General features: G+C 36.9%; 1 pseudogene; it reads left to right on the forward strand.

Moving 5' to 3' along the window:
* The first annotated feature begins 3,229 nt into the window (after positions 1-3,229).
* The window catches only part of LOC150041181 (sal-like protein 4 pseudogene), a 92,466-nt pseudogene continuing 73,050 nt past the window's right edge, over positions 3,230-22,645 (forward strand).

Below are 22,645 nucleotides of genomic sequence, written 5' to 3' on the forward strand. Positions count from 1 at the left end.
ACTGAATAAGAGGAGATAGATATTGAGGAGGACCATATAAAATAAAGCCATATTGAATTTAGGCTGAAATTTTTATTTGAAGAATTTCTGCAAATCTCACAAATTTACAGTAGATAATGATTTTAGTATGATTCCTTTGGTACTCTGATTGTAATCTCTTGGACATGATTGCAATACACAACATTTTTACATGAATGATACTAAATAACAATGTGACCAGATATTTTCAGACATTTCATTTATTTTTCATAATTTATCCTTTCTGATATCAGGGTGCTCCTAAAGTTGCAGTATGCCAAATTTTAATAGACAAGAGAGCATCTTATAAATAATAGCATTTTTAGATATGGGAAAATAGGGTATTAACCTTGCTATTTTTCCTTAATTCCTAGTATACTTTTGTTTATTTTTTGTTTATGCTCAGTCCTGAGCACAGGTCCTCAAACTCAAATTCTGGGAACTGTTCCTTAGCTTTTTCTCCAAAGACTAGGTCTCTGGCACTTGAACCACACCTTCACCTTCTGATTTTTGTTGATTAATTGGAGATAATAGTTTCACAGACTTGTCCTGCCTATGCTGATTTGAAGCACAATCTTGAGATCTCACTCCCCTGAATGGCTGGAATTACAGGTGCAAACTGCACATCACTATTGTTTGGTATGCTTGATATTCAAGCTTTTAGGAATGAAAAATTTCTGATCTTTTATTTTAGTTTAATATATTTAACTAGTTTGAACTCATACTAATTTAGTATAATGTTAATTTTCATGAACCATAAAATATTGTAAGGATTGACATAACACATTTGTACTCTAAAAAGCATTTTTTGTATGTGTAGGTTATTAGGCTTGAACTTGGCCTTGGGGCTGTCCCTGAGCTCTTTTTCACATAAAGGGTACCGCCCTACCCCTGGGCAGTGGGTGTTGTCCCTGAGCTCTTCAGCTCCAGGCTACTGCCCTACCCTAGAGCCAAGCCACACTTCCAGTTTCCTAGAAGTTAATTTGAGATAAGTGTACACCAGGGCAAAATCTAGATACATAAGGCCATATAAGATGATGCTAAATGAAAGGACCTCCAGAATAGAGAAACAAAAGCCATATAATGAGTGATTGTTGTCCTTAATGTACTATGTTATCTCTCATCTCTTTTGCTGTCCCTTGGTTATCTCATATTGGTACAGTATCTCACTTTGTTATCTGATATATTGGATATATTTCTATTTGGTTATTTGAAATTGCATAGGGAAGGGGGAAAAACAAGATGAGGGGTGGGGGTAGGGGGGAGGGAAATGGCTACCAAGACATGAGAAAGGATATTAATGTATGTGAATTAATGCACCTTCTATCTGGTGAATATAATGTAACCCTTCTACTAGTTACAATAAAAAATATATGAAAAAAATCTCACAGTCCATCAAATTGAATACCACGAAACTGGTATTTGAAAGATGGAGGGTGGAGTCTGAAGAGGGTCATGGGGAGTAAATAGGTGAAGAAAGGATGGGGAAGATAGAATGTAGTCATATTATTCAATATCCTGTGAAACTAGGAAATTGAGGGGAAAGGATAGGTTATGATGAATGAGGGAGGCTAATAAAAGTGGTAATAATAATCAACAGGTATTGCACTTATAAACCTATTTGTTGAATGATAATCCCTTTGTACAATTCAGTTAAAATAATAAAATATAATTAAAAGTGTTGTCACATTGATGTGAAATTATCTTGATAATGGAACTAAGGAGATTGTCTATGGCTGATGTTTGATCTTATGGTCAAGAATCAAGTGATGTATGAGGTTTAATAATACCAAATTATCAGGCTCCTACCTTCTTGTACAGTATGTATTACTTTGTGCACAAACCATAATGACCCTGTCTCATTCCTCTTTGCCCTGTTATTTCTTTCACAGTTTTCTCATTTGTGTTATTTCATGTTATACTTTTATCATCTTGTGTGATTTTATTTATTTTTTCATTTGGGCCAGTCTTGGGGCTTCAATCCAGGGCTTGGCCACTGTCCCGGATTCTGTTTTCCTCAAGGCGAGCACTCTACCACTTGAACAACAGCACCACTTTTGGCTTTTTCTGAGCGGTTTGTTGGACATAAGAATCTCATGGACTTTCCTGCCCAGGCTAGCTTCAATATCTGACCCTCAGATCTCAGTCTCCTGAGGGGTTAGGATTACAGTTGTGAGCCACCAGAGCTCAGCCATCTTTTTTTTTTTGTCAGTCCTGGGCTTGGGTTCAGGGCTTGAGCACTGTCCTTGGACTTTCTCAAGGCTAGCACTCTACCACTTGAGCCTTAGCACCACTTCTGGCTTTTTGCTATGTATGTGGTACCGAGGAATCAAACCCGGGTCTTCATGCATGCTAGGCAAGCACTCTACCACTAGGCCAAACTCCCGGCCCCGAGCTCAGCCATCTTATGTGTTTTTTTTTGGGGGGGGGGGAGAAGATATTCAAATATTATTTTCCAACAGCATCAGCAGGTACAAACCCCAGGGGACCTCCCACAGGCCCCCCATTAATTGGAAGTACGTTCAGCTTGGCTGGGCAGTGAGGAGGTCTTGGGGATGCTGGCCCTTGGAATGATGCTCACCTCACAAGGTAAAGAGCTGAGCCCCAGCAATATGAACACTTACAATTCTGGAAGGAAAGGCATGACTTGGTAGGAAACAATCCTTTTGGATCCTGAAGTCAGGTGCAATATGGAAGAGACAAAAATTGGGGAGCAATCTTTGTCCTCATTCCAATACAGAGGAGTTGGACACAGTAAAAAGGGGATTTCTCCCACCCCCCAGAGGCTGGGTCCCTCGGCCTCCTGAAACCAGTAGGCCAACCTCCCATTCATCCATCCAATATTGTCCTAGGTGCAAAAGAGGTCAATAATAAAGCCATCAAAGATGTCACAAAAGCTCTAAATGTTCCCATCCATAACATCTGAGCTTTTCAGATAAGGCCTGGGAAGACCTTTCTGGTCAAAGAGGAAAGAAAGAGACTGCAGCAAGAACAACAAAAAGAACTTAGTTTTTAAATAAAATGAGGTAGATAAATTCAAGCTATCATACACAGGACTTGGCCTGGCCCAAATCTTCAGCCTTCACAATTCTCAGGGCTAGAGGGTGGGGGGTTGCGGTATAAGGAAGGGGTAGAAGAGGGGAGAAAATCAAACTTCATGACTTGGCTTATGTTACACCAAGGAAACAAAAATCACAACAGCAAAGTTGGCATGGGAGCCTGGGATGGGGAAGAGTCTGTTGGTCCCACCACGTTTATACAAGTGCATCCCACCTATGTGAAAGTTGAAGTGCCTGGCACCTTCGTGGGCCCCTCCACGGCATCCCATGGCATGACACCCCTGCTTGCCTTCCAGCCACGCTGACAGGCCAAGCAACATGGTTGTACACGGTGTGGGAAGAGCTTCTCATCTGCTAGTGTCCTGCAGGTTCACAAGTGGACACACACAAGGGAGAAACCATTTGTGTGCAATATCTGTGGGTGAGCTTTCACCACCAAAGGCAACCTGAAGGTCCACTACATGACCCATGGCTCGAGCAACAATGCTGCCCGCCGCGGGAGGAAGCTGGCTATCGAAAACTCCATGGCACTGCTGGGTGCTGATGGCAAGAAGGTCTCCAACATGTTTACCTAGGAAATCGTGGCCCCCTCGGTGAGCGTGGACCATGTGACGTGGAACAAGTATACCAGCATGTTCAATGGTGGTCTGGCCACAAAGGCCAATGAGATCTCAGACATCCAGAGTGGTGGCATCTCCACCCTCCCTGTGTCCCTGGGCGCTGGTCCAGGGAACAACGCCGCCGTCACCAAGATGGATGGGGGGCAACCTTGGTTTCTACTCATGTGTTTAGGTCCTCTACCTTTCTCCCCAACCCCCATACTCCCCGTTGATTTGGGTATTTGGGGTCTGAACTCAGAACCTGGGTACTGACCCTCAGCTTTCACTCAAGGCTGGTGCTCTACTGTTTGAGCCATATCTCTCTCTCTATTTTCTGGTATGGGGGGGTGTTTGGTTAATTGGAGACAAGTCTCATGGGCTTTTCTGCCTAGGCTGCCTTTGAACTGTGATCCTTAGCTCTCTGCTTCCTGAGTAACTAGGATTACAGGTATGAGCTAGTAGTGCCTGTCTGGTTTTGCTTTTTGAATGTACTTAAAAAAATAGAAAAACAACAACAACAACAACAACAAATCCAGGGAGCTGAGGTTGTAAAATGAAAACTTGTTCCTCTGTAGAAGCTTAGTGTGGCGCCCTCCTCTGGGCTCCTTCCAGTCCTGAGGGAGCCCATGTGTGTATTGCTGCTTATTTAACTACAGTCCAAGTGGGGCCCCAAGTGTGCCTACTGTTCCCCATAACCCCAGCACCCTTGTCTTACCAGAAGGCAGAGCCAGGGGACAGCTATTGGGTGGGGGTCCTGGGTGAGGAGGGCCTGGCTCTGAGGAGCTTGGTCTGTTGAATAATCTCATGTGTTTTGAACATAAGAATGGTTAAAGAAAAGTTACACAACTAGATAACTTTAGAGAATATACTTATATTTATTTTAAGCCACCCCATTTGACTGAGGATTTAAGTATACTTAAATTGTAGTCCAACAGTATTACCTTTAGTGTTAAGGGAAGAGCCTGAAAGAATTTAAGAAATTCTTAGGAATTTCATTAAACTATATACACATATTTTTATAGTCTATAGATAACCTTGTAAGGTGATATATACAAGTGAAACATTAAGCTCCATAATAACTCAAAGAAAACTATACTTGAAACATTATTGGAAACATCCACAGTGACTGGTAGAAGTATATAGTCACATGTAATTTATATCACAAGGAGTTATAACTACTTCAAAAACACTTTGATGCAAATTATATCATACTGGGTTATAATTACTTAAGACAACACTGTGATAACATCTTTTAAATCCAGGTTTGTCCATTACACCTTTAACCTCAGTATTTACTCAGTATTAACTTCAGTATTCCAATTTATAAATACAGAAAGGGCAGTGATTATACTTATATCTAATGGGGTAGCAGAAAAATGGAATAATTTAAATGTTTTGTGGGTTCTCAATGTAAAACTTCAGGATCAAAACCATCATTTGACAATGTTAAGTCTGCGTTCTCTACGAAAGAACTATCAGGAATAGATTCATCCAGTAAGGTAACTAAAGAAATAGTTAAAGCTATTTGTCTCCCAGATGTCATTTCAGGATAACCACTAAGCCTCTCGTCTAAGACTCTGCTGGTCCTGGACAAAATAAAATACAGTGAGAACAAGATGAGGAGAAGGGGTTGGGGGAAGGAAATGGGGATAAGGACATGAGAGGGGGTATCAATGTGTGTGATGTAATGCACCTTCTATCTGGTGAATATATTTGTAACCCCTCTATTAGTTACAATAAAATATATGAAAATAATAAAATGCAGTGGAGTGTTAAATGCAACCTGTTTGGATTGATAAATACTTTTCCTCCAATGGAGGGCCCTGGAAAATGGAATGGAAAGCTTTCTCCTGTGTCCATTTGGTAAAATTTTCAGGAGCCCACTCAATTGGAAAAGGAGGTTGAATAAGGCCTTCAATTGTGTCGTGATATTGAGGGCAAAAACTAGCTCTAAACAGTCGATCTTGATCCACATCAGAAAAATCATTTTGAATAAGTCTAGTCTTCTGTAACCATATCCAAGAACCAGAGTAGAGAGACATGGCTCTTTACAATCAGGGCAACACCACTTATTATCAGCATTTTTTGAAGATTGTAGAATTAGCCAAGAAAAAAGTGCATAAAATTTTACAGATATGGAAGTTAACTTTCTACTTAAAATTGAAGTCTAAAAATACATCTGATACATCTGATATTTATTTTTCCCCTAGTTTGGAGCTTGTGTAACTTGAAAACTCCTGTCAGAGATATGGAATTATAACTCAACAACAAAATAATTATGATCTATTTAAAAATTGACTTTGTAAGCTCTCTATAAATTCATTCAGTGGTAGCTAAGTCTTTAGAGTAAAAAGAAAATAGAAATGGTTAAGTAGAATACAGTTAATATTAAAAAGAATATTTTAGCAATATGTTATAAGTCCATTTCATCTTGAAGAGTCTACAGCTCAGACAAATTTGATGAGGGCCAGTTGTCTTCTCTCAATTCTAAGCTCATTCTCAGTTTAGAAAAACCATTTCAAGACAGATTAGAAAACTGTCACTTGTCATTGACACTGTTCACAGATTTTGAATATTACTCCTTAAGATGAGGTGCTTTATGGCTGAATAGGAATGCTTTTTTTATTTGTACAACCACCTCAGTCGGTAGTATTATTATATCCATTTGATGTGATTTATTTAATAGTTGAACAATCTGTTGTTTTTTTGGGCAATGTAGCTGATTTTCACCAGTGAAGTGTAAAAGTCTGTACTGAATTTCTGAGTTTTGTGTGTAATGTGGAATCTATAGTCAGGCTTCTCAATATCTCTATCACAATTCTTTTTGATGTGCCCAAATCTTGACCCAATCCTGTAGCTGTTGTGGAAATAAATATGGTTGCACTTGGATTATCTTTAAAAGAAAAACTCATAAGTACTTTGAAAAATTCAATAACAATTTATATAAGAAGCTGCTGCAATTTTCAGAGTGTAATTATTGGCTTATGATAATTATAATATTAATTTATTTTTCCTAGTTGCACTATTGTTTAATAGTTGAATAAGCACAACTTTTAATTAATGCAAATGATAACTTTGTATAAATATGTGCCACCTGTTTATATCTCTTGAACTTTTAAATGAAGTGTTGCACTGCTTAATTTTAATCAATGTATTTTAAGAATCCCTCATACTGCTATGAAAAATTCAAAATTTATTGATTTTCATTTTATGATGCTTAACTTTAAATATATCCTCATTTAACCAACTGAAAGAATTTCTGTTATGGAAGCACTTGCAATAACTTATTTTTGTTGTTTTGATAGAGAATATATTTAAAATGTGATTTTATCATGGCATGGAGACTTTTTTTAAGGTGAATTTAAACTAAATGAGGAAAAGTTGTTGCCAAGGTGGTTTCAGGGGGCATGGGGAATTCTCTGATTCTGAGGCTGTCAGTGATGCTGAAACATGTTTTTGTTCTATGCCAGGTATTGATTTTAAGTGATCGATTTAAATATAAATGCAAAAAAAATATATTTTCATTTAGGCATGATTTTGACTATTAATCTACCTCAAGGTTAGTGAGAAATCTGTGTGTTCTAAGCTGATGCTCTAAAAAGGTGACAAGAATTTGAAAATGCTGAAAAAACAGTTTGCAAACTTTAAATGCTTTATATCTGAAATTTCAGCTATTTGAGGGGTTTTTAAAAACAGAACTTAATGCTAATATAATATAATTGCATAAACAAAATGGAATTTGTTGATGTATTTTCTATGACTGTATGCTATATAAAATGACTAAAATTTTTTTCCATATGTTTTTTATTATACTTAATAGAAGGGTTACATTATATTCATCAAATAGAAGGTACATTACTTCACAAATATTGATACCCTTTTTCATGTCCTGTTTCCCATTTCCCTCCCCCTGTCCCCCTTCACAATTTGATTTCGCCCCTTCCCTCTCTTATTTCAAACAACCAATTAAGCACATATAAAATATATCAGATAACAAGGTGTAATATTGTAACAATATGAGATAAACAAGGGAGAGAAAAAGAGATGAGAGATAACATAGTACATCAAAGACAATAATCACTCATTATATGGCTTTTGTTTCTATATCCTGGAGGTCCTTACATTTACTGTCATACTATCTGGCCTTATGTATCTAGATTTTGTTCTATTGTGAGTCTCTGCTAGGAGAGCCCAAGGTTCCTAATGATTATGACAAATGAGGGAGACTATTGGGCCTATGTTCATTTGAGTCTGGCTTACTTCACTTAATATGATTTTTTTCTAAGTCTTCCCATTTCCTTAAAAATGGGGCGATGTCATTCTTTCTGACAGCAGCATATAATTCCATTGTGTACAAATACCACATCTTGTTGATCCATTCATCAACTGAGGGACATCTGGGTTGGTTCCATACCTTTGCTATGGTAAATAGTGCTGCAATGAACATCGTTGTGCTACTGGATTTAGTCTGTCCTTATTTCTGGACAATTGGGTAAATGCCAAGTAGTGGAATTGCTCGGTCATAGGGGAGTTCTATGTTTAGTCTTTTGAGGAACTGCCATACTGCTTTCCATAGTGGTTGGACAAGTTTGCACTCCCACCAACAGTGTAGTAGTGATGCCTACTGTCCACATCCCCTGCCTAGGAAGCATATAGAGTGGGAGAAGATCTTCACTAACCATACAATGGACAAAGGCCTCATATCTGAAATATATCAACAGATCAAAAAATTGAATCACTTCCAAACTAATCTCCTAAGAAACAACCATCCCATTAAAAGATGGGCCAAATACTTAAGAGAGTCTTCTCTGAAAAAGAAATTAGAATGGCCTATAGACACATGAAAAAATGCTCAACATCTCTTGTCATAAAAGAAATGCAACATATTGTTGCAGCTTTTCCCTGGAATGGAATGTTTTTATTGTTCCCTCAGTTATGAATGAGAGCTTAGCTGGGTTCAGTATTCTTGGTTGGTAGTTATTTGACTTAAGGGCATGACATATATGCTTCCAGTCACTTCTTGCTTGCATGGTCTCTGCTGAGTAATCTGGGGTTATTCTGATTGGTTTTCCATTATAGGTTACTGAACCCTTTTCCCTGGCTGCCTTTAGGATCCTTTTTTTGGTTTCTATTGATCCAGTTCGGATTACGATGTGGTGGTGGGATGTTCTTTTCTGGTCAGGTCTGTTTGGGGTTCTAAAAGCTTCTTGTATCTGGATGGGCCTGCCCTTCTGGATATTTGGGAAATTCTCTGAGATGATTCCCTGAAGTATATTTCCAATACCATTGACCTCTTTCTCTACACCCTCCTCAATATCAATTAGCCTTAAATTAGGCTTCCTAATTGTATCTTGGACCTCCTGAAGCGCTCTCTCATTTTTCCTAGATTTGGATTGACTCATTTTCTGTTCTTTCTCTATAATAACTAAATTATCTTCAGCCCTGGAAATTCTCTCCTCTGCATTGTCTAACCTGCTATCAAAGCTATCTACTTTATTTTTCATCTCCCTTGCTTTTAATTGCTCATTTTTGATGCCTTGCATCTCTTCTTTTAGATTATGTATGGATTTCTTTAGCTCCTTGATTTCCACTTGAGTGGTTAGCTCAGTAGCTTTATTTTCTTTGAACATTTGCTGGAGTTCGGTCACCTTTTTATTTGTGGATTCTATTAATTCATCCATCTTTCTTTGAAAAACCTTTATTATGGCCTCCTTTATGGCTTCTTCTTTTTCACTTATCACCTTGTTTATGGTTTCCTCTTGTTCAGCTATGGCTTCCTCCCTTATCACTTTCTTTATATTTTCACATTTTTCATTAATGATGTTTATCAATTGCATTTGTACAGCACTTAGAAGACTCTCCTCTCGGATTGCCAGTGACTGTTCCATTGTCTGTTTACATTGGGTGGGGGATGTTGTTTCTTGATTTGACATTTTTCTTGAGTTTCTTTTTCTGCCCATTTGAAAATGGGAGCAAGATTAATACTAAACACGATTATAGTTTTTCAGATATAACCAACCTAGACCTCTGTAGCTGGCAGACTCTAGATGTTCACAAGTTTTGATTGGTGTTATCACTCTTTCTTTTTGTGCAGTTACCGACTAGTCTAATAATTCACTGATAAGTGATTTATACCCAAAACAATAAGCCTCTCAATCCAATCTCTATTGTCTTTAAGTCCCTCTGAGCCTAGAGAATAATTAAACACCTAGATATACAGTGTTGCTCAACAGCCATCAAGTGTAGATCCATGCAGTATAAGGGTTGAAAGATGAACAGAGGTCCAGAGATAGAAAAATAGAATGAGAGAGGTCAGGGGGTAAGTAGGTAGCGTTTTTGAGTACAAAGTTTGGAAAGTATTAGAATAAAACTTATGTGTTGCTGCATGACTAGCTCTTAGCCCAACCAGTGGCCTCACAGTGGACCATGGGATGGGTCTGCAAGCTTCCGTCTGAGCGCGGTTGGCAGACGTTTTATGTGCTGCTTCCAGGGGCGGCCCCAAGCCAAGGGTCTGGGGATTGAGAGTTTCAGGGGCTCTCAGCAGGACCAGCAGGAGACCCCTCTGTTCCCAGGGGCGGGGCCCAGCTGAGGAAGTGGGCTCCAAGGGCAGAGCCTCGCCTTTTTGATTCTCAGAAGGGGAGCTTGGCTGCTGGTTGGCCCTTCAGATCCCTGCTGTGTTTCCACTGCTTTGTCAGAGTCTGTGACTGTGGGGGGCCCCTAGGTGCTGTCTTGCTCAGGATTCCCAGCTGGAGGATGCCCCGCTCAAGAATTGAGGGGGGGCAGATGCTGGCTCCTATTTTCCCGCACCCCCTATCCACTGTTGTAAGGCAGGGTCGCAGCGCCTTCCACTCTCCAGATCCAGTGGCCTGGGAGAGGAGCCTGGTGGGCTGGTGGGAGCTGGGACAGCTCTGCCTCCCCTGGTGGGGTGCTGATTCTTAAGGTCTGCTCTCCAGTCAGAGGGCTGGGGGTTGAGCCTGTTGGGCGGGTGGGAGTTGGGACAGCCCCCCTCCCTTGGTGGGGTGCTGGGTCTTAGGTAGCCCGCCTGTCAATCTCCAGTCAATGGCCTGAGGGAGGGGGCTGTTGAGGGGAGGGACAGGATTCTAAATTCCTTGCCCCCCTGCTCCTGCCAGTCTTTCTCGGGCGGGGTGTTGGGGTCTGAGTTAAGTTCTATTGCTTGGCACCTTCTCTGCTTTCCCGATGTGTTTGGGGATGCGCTGTATTACTCACGCCTCTGCATCCATCTGCGGGTGCTCCACGGTGGTGGGGAGTCTTTCACTCCCCTCGGGTCCCCGCCGCCGCCTTGTTCCGCGTCTGTGTTCTGCTGCTTCCGCCGTTCGCTGGCCTGGTTCTGTGCTGGTTTCTGTAGCAGTTGGGCTCCCGGCCTGGAATTCTATGCTGCTGTCAGAAAGAATGACATCGCCCCATTTGTGAGGAAATGGAAAGACTTAGAAAAAATCATATTAAGTGAAGTAAGCCAGACTCAAGGGAACTTAGGCTCCATGGTTTCCCTCATTCCTCATAATCAGAAACCTTGGGCTCTACTAGCAGAGATTTGCAATAGAGCAAAATCTTGATACATAAGGCCATATAATGTGAAGCTAATTGAAAGGACCTCCAGGATATTGAAACAAAAGCCATATAATGAATTATTGTTGTCCTTAATGTACTATGTTGTCTCTCGTCTCCTTTGCTGTCCCTTGGTTATCTCATATTGTTATAGTATCTCACTTTGTTATCTGATGTATTGAATTTATTTGTATTTGGATATTTGAAATTTGATAGGGAAGGGGGAAAACCAAGATTGGTGGGGGGTGAGGGGGGGGAGGGAAATGGGTACCAAGACATGTGAAAGGGTATCAACGTATGTGAATTAACGCACCTTCTATCTGGCAAATATCATGTAACCCTTTTACTAATTACAATAAAAAAAGTGAAAAAAAATGAGTTGATCATATTATGATGTATATATACAATAAAAATCATACAGTCTTCCCTGTTAGTAAGTTATTATATTAAAGCAATTTAGGAAATAACAAAATATTAGAAATCTATAAAATATTTATAAAGGTATATGAAATACAAAATGTAATTTTATACCCATACTTGAATTATTTTACATTCCATGGCCTAGTTTTCAGACCAGATTTGTGAGTAGTCTGAAGGAAATACATGAAATCTAGTAAGTAATTTCATTCCCATATTTGAATTATTTCATACCCTGTGGCCTAATTTTCAGATCAATAGTAGATTTGTGAGTAGTTATGAAGGAAATAATGAAAGATGATGTCTGAGAAACTGATTTTGTTGTATGTCAGCTATTGAAACAGAAAGTCTAGATTTATGGATAGAAAATAGAGAATAATATGCTTATTTTATACTCTGACTACCAAGTTTTTTTCATATATTTTTATTGTAATTAAAAGAGGGTTACATTATAGTCACCAGATAGAAGGTGCATTACTTCACAAACATTGATACCCTTTCTCATGTCTTGGTCCCCATTTCCCTCCCCCATCTTGTTTTTCCCCCTTCCCTAAATGATTTCAAATAACCAAATACGCATATGTATAATATATCAGATAACAAGGTGAAATACTCTAACAATATGAGATAATCAAAGGACAGCAAAAGAGATGAGAGATGACATAGTATATTAAGGACAACAATCACTCATTATATGGCTTTTGTTTCTATATCTTGGAGGTCCTTTCATTTAGCATCACAGTATATGGCCTTATGTATCTAGGTTTTGTTCTATTGTAAATCTCTGCTAGGAGAGCCCAAGGTTTCTACTGATTATGACAAATGAGGGAAACCACTGAGACTGTGTTCCTTTGAGTCTGGCTTACTTCACTTAATATGTTTTTTTCTAAGTCTTTCCATTTCCTTACAAATGGGCCAATGTCATTCTGACAGTAGCTTTGAATTCCATTGTGTATAAATACCACATCTTGTGGATCCACTCATCAACTGAGTGACATCTGGGTTAGTTCCATATCTTTGCTGTGGTAAAAAGTGCTGCAATGAACATTGTTGTGCTAGTAGATTTAGTATGTCCTTGTTTCAGGACGATTTGTCTCCCAAGTTTTTAAAATCAGTCAAAACAATCAGAGGAACTCAAAGGTTTAAACACTAAAAGAATATAAAAATAAAACTGATAATATTTACTACTATGATCTTCAGTCCATGTTGTATTCATTCTTTGTATAACAGTGAAAGGATATAAGCAATATATAAAACATCCAGCATAACTTGTAGATTAAATTCTCTTTTGACATTATCCCATTGCTGAAATTTGCACAAAAATAGGAGGAAAAGATACAAGCATCATATCTAGAAGTCTTTCTGCCTCTTGCACTCTTATAATGAATTAACAGAAAAGCGTGGTTATTCCAGTGTCACTACTCAGATAATTAATTGATTTTATAAAAATATCAGAATTGTCTTCACAGAAGATGCAGATACGACACCAAACTGAAAGAGAACTTTACATCGCAAAACATCTACATTAGACTGAGGTTTATGCCACTACTAATTAATTCATTATAATGTCAACAAACTTAGTAAACCAAGTGATTTTGAAGCTCAAATTGAACATATGAATTATCTAGTAAGTTCTACTTATAAAAGAATTTCATGTTGGACACTGGTGTCTCACACTTGCAATCCTAGCTACCATAAGGCTGAGATCTCCGGATCGTGCTTCAAAACCATTCCAGGCACACAGTCAGTGAGACTTTTCTCTAATTAACCACCAGAAAACCAGAAGTGCCATTGTGGTGCAAGTGGCAGGGAACTAGTCTTGAGCTGAAGAGCTCAGGAACAGTCCCCAGGACCAGAGTTCAAGTCCCCTGATTGACAAAAACAAACAAACAAAATAATTTCATATTACTCCCACGAAATTATTGTATTTTCTAAGAGATAATTCATAGCTTGGAGAATGATTTAAGTTAATATAATATGGATGGCAGAAACTGGAAAAAGGAAATATAGCATAGATTTTTCTTAAACATAAAATATTCAGGAAATATTTTTGTGTAATATTCTCTCAATTGAATATTCTGTTATTTAAACAAAAACATGGCTTTTTAAAATAAATAAATAAAAGAAATGCAAATCAACACAACTCTAAGATTCTACCTCACTCCAATTAGAATGGCCAGGATCAAGAAATCTAATAAAATGACTAAAATTTTGACTTTTAGATTATTTGATAGTGCTACTAGCAATTACTACCTAATTATCAAGAATATTATTTTATTTTATAGTATAACTTTTATATTATGAACATATGTCTACCTATTTAATATGAATCATGTGTTTACACCAATCTTTTTTAGTAAAAACTCACTTGGTAAGAGAAAAAGCATATTCCAGTAGTGGACATGCTTTCCAAGACAGTTTTCTTTTCTTTCCTTTTCTTTTCTTTGGTTCTCTTTCTTTCTTTCTTTCTTTCTTTCTTTCTTTCTTTCTTTCTTTCTTTCTTTCTTTCTTTTTGGTGGGTCATGGGGCTTGAACTTGGCCTAGGCGCTGTCCCTGAGCTCTTCAGTTCAAGGCTACTTCCCTAGCTTGAGTCAAGCCCCACTTCCTGTTTTCTAGAGGTTAATTGGAGATAAGAGTCTCAGGTCTTTTGGTGCTTCAGCTGGCTTTGAACCTTGAACCTCAGATCTCAGCCTCTTGAGTAGCTAGGATTACAGGCGTGAGCCACCATACATGGTGAGAGATTTCTTTTAGGTATACAGTATTCTGGAATAAATATCTTTTTGTGTGGATTTGTACTACTTTATTTAGAAACCACAAAATTATAAGATATTTATTCTAAATGTATGTTTAGGGAATTAAATGAAATAGAAGAGTTGAGAAAAAGAAGCTTGGGCTTGGCAGATGGAACACAAGAGGCAATTGCCTCCAGTAGTCTCAGTGTGATTTTCATACAATAATTCTTAAGATTCTTACAAATGACATGGTAACTGTGCTGGCTGACCATCTCTGAAATTTGGTTAAGGTCATTTCTTATAGGGCAGTATCCTATTTGGAGTCTACCTCCTGTCACTCATAGCAGCTTGATACTTTTCTGTAGTCAGTATTGACAATATTGCCCAGTTTCTGATGATTTATAGACCTGTATGTTTCTCAGAGTATATAGACTAGTGGTATGAACTGAAGCTAAAATGTTCAGCTGTAATACAGTTTGTGCAATTTCATCCCATGTAACTTTGATTTTCTTGGCATTAAATTTCTTTCTTTAAGTTCTAGTGGATTTAGTATGTCCTTGTTTCTGGACGACTGGGTAAATGTCAAGTAGTGGAATTGCTGGATCATATGTTTATTCTCTATGTTTATTCTTTTGAGGAACCACCATAGTGCTTTCCAGAGTCATTGAATGAGTTTACACTCCCACCAACAGTGTAGTGGTGATCCTCCTGGCCACATCCCTACCAGCATCTTTTGTTATTAGATTTCTTCATCCTGGCCATTCTAACTGGAGTGAGGTGGAATCAAGAGTTGTTTTGATTTGCATTTCTTTTATGGCCAGAGATGTCGAGCGTTTCTTCATGCGTCTATAGTCCATTCTTATTTCTTCATCAGAGAAGACTTTCTTTAAATCTTTGGCCTATCTTTTAATGGGATGGTTGTTTCTTTGGAGATTAGTTTCAGAGTGATTCAATTTTGGAGCTGTTTATATATTTCAAATATGAGGCCTTTGTCCATTGTATGGTTAATGAAGATTTTTCTCCCACTCTGTAGGCTTCCTAGTTAATTTTCTAGCTATGTCCTTTGCCATACAGAATCTCTGAAGTTAAATGCAGTCCCACTTATCTAGATTTTCTTTGATTTGTTGTGTTTTGGGGTCCTTATTAAGAAAGGTTCGACCTGTGACAAGGAGGCCTAGTGTATCTCCTATTCCTTCTTGTAAAGTTTTCAGTGTCTTGGCTTTTACCTCCAGGTCTTTATTCCATTTGGAATTAATACTGGTGCAGGGTGACAAAGAAGGATCCAAATTTAGTTTTCTGCCAGTGCTTAACCAGTTGTGCCAGCACCACTTGTTGAAGAGGCTGTCTTTTGTCCATTCTATTTTTGGCCCCCTTATCAAAGATTAGGTGGTCATAGGTCTGTGGTTTAATATTTGGGTTTTCAATTCAATGCCATTGGTCCTCAGGCCTGTTCTTTTGCCAGTACCAAGATGATTTGGCTACTATAGCTCTGTAATAGTCTAAAGTTTGGAATTGAAATTCCTCCTGCACTGTTCTTTCTGCTAAGAAGAGTTTTTGCTGTATGGGCTCTTTTATTATTCCATATGAAATTTTGGATTTCTTCTTCTATTTCTTTAAAGAATGACATTGGGATATTGATGTGTATTGCATTGAATTTGTAGATAGCCCTTGGCAAGACTGCCATTTTCACGATGTTGATTCTTCCAATCCAGGGGCATGGGAGGTTTTTCCATTTCCTTAATTCTGCTTTAATTTCCTTTTTCAGGGTTTTAAAGTCTTCATCCAAAAGTTCCTTTACTTTCTTAGTTAAGTTAATTCCTAAGTACTTTATTTTCTTTGAGGGTATGCAGTCACAATGAATTTCTTACATGCTTTCTCTAACAAATCTCCAGCACGTTTCAATCTACTGATTGACTAGAAAATATTTTTCAAAATTAAAAAAGTTTTCTACAGAAGTTTGCAACTCCTTTTAGCAAGAGAATTTAAGCAACAAGAATATGATAGCAGTGAACAAATTCAAAATAGTAAAATATTAAACTGTTATAAATTGTGATTTATTAAACAAATTCATACTATATATTTCCTCTATAAAGTAAATTTTAATTAAAATATCAACGATGCAGGTTTCATTAGGTTTTTCATCATGATGAAATAAACAAATTAAATTTCCATTGCAATTCATTCAACTGGAAACCTAGTTTTCTTCCATCAGGAAGACAGGAATGCCTAGAAGAATTTTCTGGGACAATGTCTTCATATTTATTTATCCAGTTTTTAAACCTTTATTAGGGAGCACAGACTATAGTGTAGTTGGATAAACTATCTTCCAGAAAACTTGACCTAGATTCCTTTTTTCTATAAATCAATATGGTTCATGTACACTCTACAGTTTATGAAGCCTGATCAAGAAATCTTAAAATAGATAACTGTAAAAAGACTGCACTATGAATTTCCTTCATATCTGAAAGGAGATTATCCTAGCCCCAGTGACCAGTGAGACAGTAAATTATATTAAGTCTATGAATAAATTCTTTGAATCTCAAAAATACTAAAATGGGTTAGTATGTGACTTCTATTTCAATATTTTGATAACTGTAATTATATCACTAGTGTGCAATGAAAATCCAGAATTTAAACAAAGACAGAAGTGGTTCAGTAGACATGATGCTGAAATTGTGCTATACAACTCTGGGTGCAGCCACAGTGTGGAATTCTATGCTGTCATCAAGAAAAAAAAAGATATTACCCCATTTGTAAGGAAATGGAAAGACTTGGAAAAAAATCTTATTAAGTGAAGTAAGTCAGACCCAAAAAAACAAAGGCTCCATGATTTCCCTTATTTGTAACAATAAATTTATATATCTAGGATTCTCCTAGCAGAGGATCATAATAGCTCAAAAGCTATTTATATGTGTCCGTATAGAATGAGGCTAAGTGAAATGAGCTCCAGGATATGGGACAAAGAGTTTTATCTTTTTGTATGTTGTTCTTAATGTATTATGTGAAGCTATTTCTTTTCTTTTCTTTTACCCATATGGTTTATCTCATGTTGTTACTATATTGGAATGTGGTACCTGGTTTATTGTGTATACATTTACTTGTTTATTTGAAAAAGGTAAGGTAAGGGAATAACAAGTGTGTGAGAGGGGATGGGAAGAAAGACAGTGAGAGAAAAACAAGCTTAGGGGTAATTGTTCAAGAAGAAATATACCTATTATCTGATTAATGTAATAGTAAACCCTCTGTATATCACCCTGACAGTAAAAAAAACTTAGCAGTCATGTTTTAAAATATCATTTTCTCAAAATTAATTCCAGGAAATGAAAACCAGAGGTTTTCCCTTTTCGCTGGTTTTGTTTTCTTTTCCTCTTGTCTTGTTTGTTCATTAATATGTCATTGGGAGTATTAGGGAAGCACAGAATTGAAGAGACAAAAGGTAAACAAATGCAGAAGCGATATTCACTGGACACTGCGTTGAAAATGAACAATGCAACTTGCGGGTGGGGGAAGGAAGAAAAACTGGGAGAGAACAAGGGAAGGGGTAACATTATCCAAAAAGATATGTACTCATTACCTGACTTATGAAACTGTAACCTCTCTGTACATCAAATTTATTATAACTGCAAAAATTTAAAAAGCTAACAAGAAATAAAATACCAAGAAAACCCAACTGGGAGTGTGGGGTGGGAAAGAGAAACTGTGAGACAGTGAGGGAAGAGGTGACATTTTCCCAAAAGAAATTTACTCTTATCTGACATTTTTTAAAACTCTAACACCCTGCACACCACCATTGTAATAACAATAACAAACTCAAAAAAATGAAAGTCCAGAATTTATTGGCAGTTCTTGCAAGGAAAAAGAAATTCAGTCCAATGCAAAGTGCTATACTTTAATGATGCTATTGAGGTGCTCACGCATCATAAAATTCATCCATTTAAAGTACACAACTCATATGTATATATCACTATCTCATTTGGGTATTTTTAATTAATTTATTTTTTTTGCCAGTCCTGGGCTTGAGCTCAGGGCCTGAACACTGAACTTGGACTTTCTCAAGTCTAGCGCTCTACCACTTGAGCCTCAGCTCCACTTCTGGCTTTTTTCTATGTATATGTTAACAAGGAATTGAACCCAGGTCTTCATGTATGCTAGGCAAGCACTCTACCACTAGGCCAAACTCCAAGCCCCTCATTTGGGTAGTTTTTTATAGACAATATTTAGTGCATCTGTGTTTGCTGATTAAAATTCTATATTGTTTCTGAGTTCATTTACTGCATGGGGTTTTAAGTGATTTCCTTAGAATTCTCCACATGCAAGACTTTTTTTATTAATTTTAAATAAAAATAACTCTTCTTTACTTTTGGTCTGATGTCTTTAATCCTAGCTACTGAAGAGGCTGAGAACTGAGTGTTATTTTTGAAGCCATGGTAGGCAGGAAAGACTGTGAAACTCTTATCTCCAATAAACTAGCCCAAAGCAAAAAGTGGGGCTCTGGCTCAAATGGTAAAGTTCTAGCCTTGGTCAAAGGATGTAAAGGACAGTGCCCAGGCACTGAATGCAAGCCCAAGCCTGAGAAAGAATAAAAAGAAAAGAATAAAAGAGAAAGACTAAAGGAACTTGCTATAATTGAGTGATTTTTACCCCCCCCTTAAAATTCTCCTCATTATCTATGACAACCATTTAGCCATAAGTATATTAATTGCTATTTAACTCTATGGCTTAAATTGTAAAATGAGACCATATTGATTTTTCACCTCATGCTTTTTCATATTCTTACATTTTTATAGTTGCTACTTCTCAGTCCTTTATGCACAATTCCTTCATGTCAGCTTTTCACTCCCTGGGACCTTTATAGAAGAAACTTTTTCCCTGAAATATTTACCAATTCTTCATCAAAACTTCCCTGGCCTGTCTCACTTGCTTAAAGCTGACATCTAAGGAGAGTCTATTTGACAAGTTTACAAATTACAAGCTTAAAGGATGACAGCTTAATGTACCTTGATCTGTGAGTGAACTCTTAATTTAAACTGAAGCTACCTGGAGACGTAAGATAGGGTACAAGATGTATAAGTGGCTTGGGAAACTAAAGATCTTATTGTAATTCTAAAAAATTACTCTTTATATTATTGTTTTTCTGTTTATCTTCAGAGGTGGTTCTTGGTATTGAAAAATATAAGCAAAGTTACAAAATTCCCATTATTTTTCGATGGCTTCAGTCACAAAAATCATACATATAGCAATAGCCCCCAATGTGTATACATATTCCATTCATATTATATAGAGACTATATTTTATTCATCCACAATAGAAAAAAAGTGCATGCATAGGCTTTCTAAAGAACAATTTTTCTGAAAACACAAGAAAAAAATAAGATTATGGGAAATATATATAATTTTGAGAAACAGAATGTTCATAACTATCTTCTACTGCCCTAATTTGGGTATAAAGGCAATTGTTCTAAAAAAATCTCATCTCATTTTTCCTGCGAAGAACTGAAATTAAACTTCCTAAATTCAAATTGGTGTCAAAAACCACAAACAAACCAGAACTGAATAAGTCCAATATAAGCTGATTTTACTTATTAATTAAACAATTATAAATTTTCTCTTATATCCCAGGAACCATTCTAGGTACTGAGAGATATATCACGAAAGAAGAAAAAAGATTTATAAAATCTCATCTTATAGCTTCATCTTGTGTACAGTTGTCTTCTGTGTAGAATTTAAACAAAAACTACATAAATACATGTAAACTTCCAGAGCAGTGAACCTTTGAACATTAAAGAAAGAATCACATTTTCTAGAGTTGTTTTGTTCTCCTCACAAGAGTGAGTCTGGGATCAGGTGGTCCAATCATGTATGCATATGTATTATATGCAAATACAGGGTGTGGCATCCCAAGAAGATCTTTTTTTTGTAATCTAATATTTTAAGCAAGTATTTGGGAAACAGAACTGGAGAGGGAAGACAAATCTCTTAGCCAATCTACAAAATATAACTAGCCATAGATTTCATTTATCATAGGTTTCATTTCAAAACATGATGCTTAAATTATCTTCAAAATTGTAACCAAATTACCATATTGGGTTCATTCTAGATGCTGTATTTTTACTGCTAAATTTATTCTTTCCTTCTCACCAAACACTTGAGAAACTTTGAACCAGAAATGCATGCTAATGTTACAAATAATGCTTTTTTAAATGAAACATTAGACAAAATTGATTAAAATCAAATAAAATTTTGTTTAGGAAATTTCACTTTATAATCTTCCTTCACTTCCAGTTAAGTTACTGTATTTTTTCTTTTTATTATATATCTTTACTTGTACAAATGAGTTGCTATTTAACAAAATAGTTTATGGATACAATATATCTTGATCAATGTCACCCCTATCAACATTTTCAATGATTACTCACATTCCTACACCTTCCTTTACTCTTCTTAACTTTGTGGGTTATACATTGAATTTTTGACTGCATTCTCACCTTCTCCTTATTTATTTGTGTATCCCTGTTGAGCACCTTGTGTTTATTTTGCTGAATTTTGATTTTTATATTTCTTAGGAATTTTGCTATTTGAGATAAGATTTTTCCTTTAAAATATAGATTTTGGAAAAAAAACATTCATTTCAGGCATCCCATCAATTGCGGATATACTTATGTAAACTTCAAAATGTTTTCTCGAGGCCAGTGGACCATGTCTTAATCAGAACATGCTTAATTATTCAAATGGCTGAGATGTGAAGATGGTGATAGAAGCCAGTCAGGGTAGAAGAGACCATGATACCCTTATCTTCAGTCAGCCACCAAGAAGTCAGAAGTATAGGGTGGTAGAGAGACAGTTATCATTGAACACACACACACACACACACACACACACAAACACACACACACACAGAAAGAGCAAAAGGCCCTGAGCTCAGGCCCCAAACTGGACCCCACAAACAATCTCTTGTGTAGAAACTTTGGGATATCCTTTGTTCCAAAAATTATTTTCTTCCGAATTTATTTCAGTGATTTTCAATTGCTACCATATTATATAAACCCAATGAATTTAGATCATATTCATTGTAGGGTTATCACCTGCAAGCATAGTAGTGATCGGTATGATACGGCAATACCAAAGATAGAAATTTTACTATTTTTGTTACTTCTTAGATTGACATATTAATTGTACGTATTAATGAAGTTAAATGTAATATTCCAATCTAATTATTTAATGTGAACTAATCAAATGCAGCATCATTTATCCACCTTCCCCCCCGCCCCCCCCCCCCCGCATTCTCCCAGCCTCCGTGCTTGCTAGCTAGCATTCACTGGCTTTATAACAAAGACTCTAGATTCAACCTACCAAAATGTGGCTTCTCTGAATCTTACAATTAAATTCCCATATATATATGATATATGATATATAAAATAGAGATAAATATCCTCAAATATATCTCTATGTAGGCATGTATATTTTATCTATCAATCTACTTACCTACTTTATGGGGTTTATAAAATGTCCTTTGTTAAAATGGCATGTGTATATAATCTTTGATCTTTTGTATTTTTAAACTTTGTATGTTTTTATGACTTCATTAACTTATTGCCACCTTTTGTTCAAAGCAAGGTCACTTCTAGAGGAAAGATTTAGATTACAAATTTGAGTCTAAAATCTTAGCAGGAAGTTATTCAGGAAGTCACAGAATACAAAGGTAGTAATCATAAGCAAAAAAATATAACTTGTTCATTATCCCATGAATACGCACATGTATCTGATGCTAGAGTATTTTAAAAATTAAGCAGAAAATAATCTGTCAAACGCTAGTTTTATGTATGAAATTCCCCCATTAAATCTAATCCAGCCTTTTCATATATGTGTGCAGTTTAGGAAGCAAACTTTGCTCCCCGATATAGATATTAACATATTTCTACTATTTACTTGTTTGTCTAGATGAATTGATTTGGATGCAGAAACATTTTCAGAATCCGGGAATTTAAGAATTAGGATCAATACCAGAGAACACAAACAAAAGTGAGAGGAAATGAAGCTGTGGGCACAAATACACAAAACTTTGCATTGGAAATGAGAAGAAAAAAATTAAAATGAAGTTGCTTGGCAATGTAGGGTATCCATGCTGGCATCCTAATAAAGCTACAAGCAGACACATTGAATCTAGGGGAAAATGTTAACTCTATTCTGTGGCTGAACACAGGACACTGAGATTCTCTCGGATCTAGAAAAACAGTCATGTGAGGAACTTCTACAAT

This window comes from Megascapheus bottae, chromosome X (assembly GCF_031878675.1).
Source record: "Megascapheus bottae isolate mThoBot1 chromosome X, mThoBot2.hap1, whole genome shotgun sequence".
Classification (NCBI taxonomy): domain Eukaryota; kingdom Metazoa; phylum Chordata; class Mammalia; order Rodentia; family Geomyidae; genus Megascapheus; species Megascapheus bottae.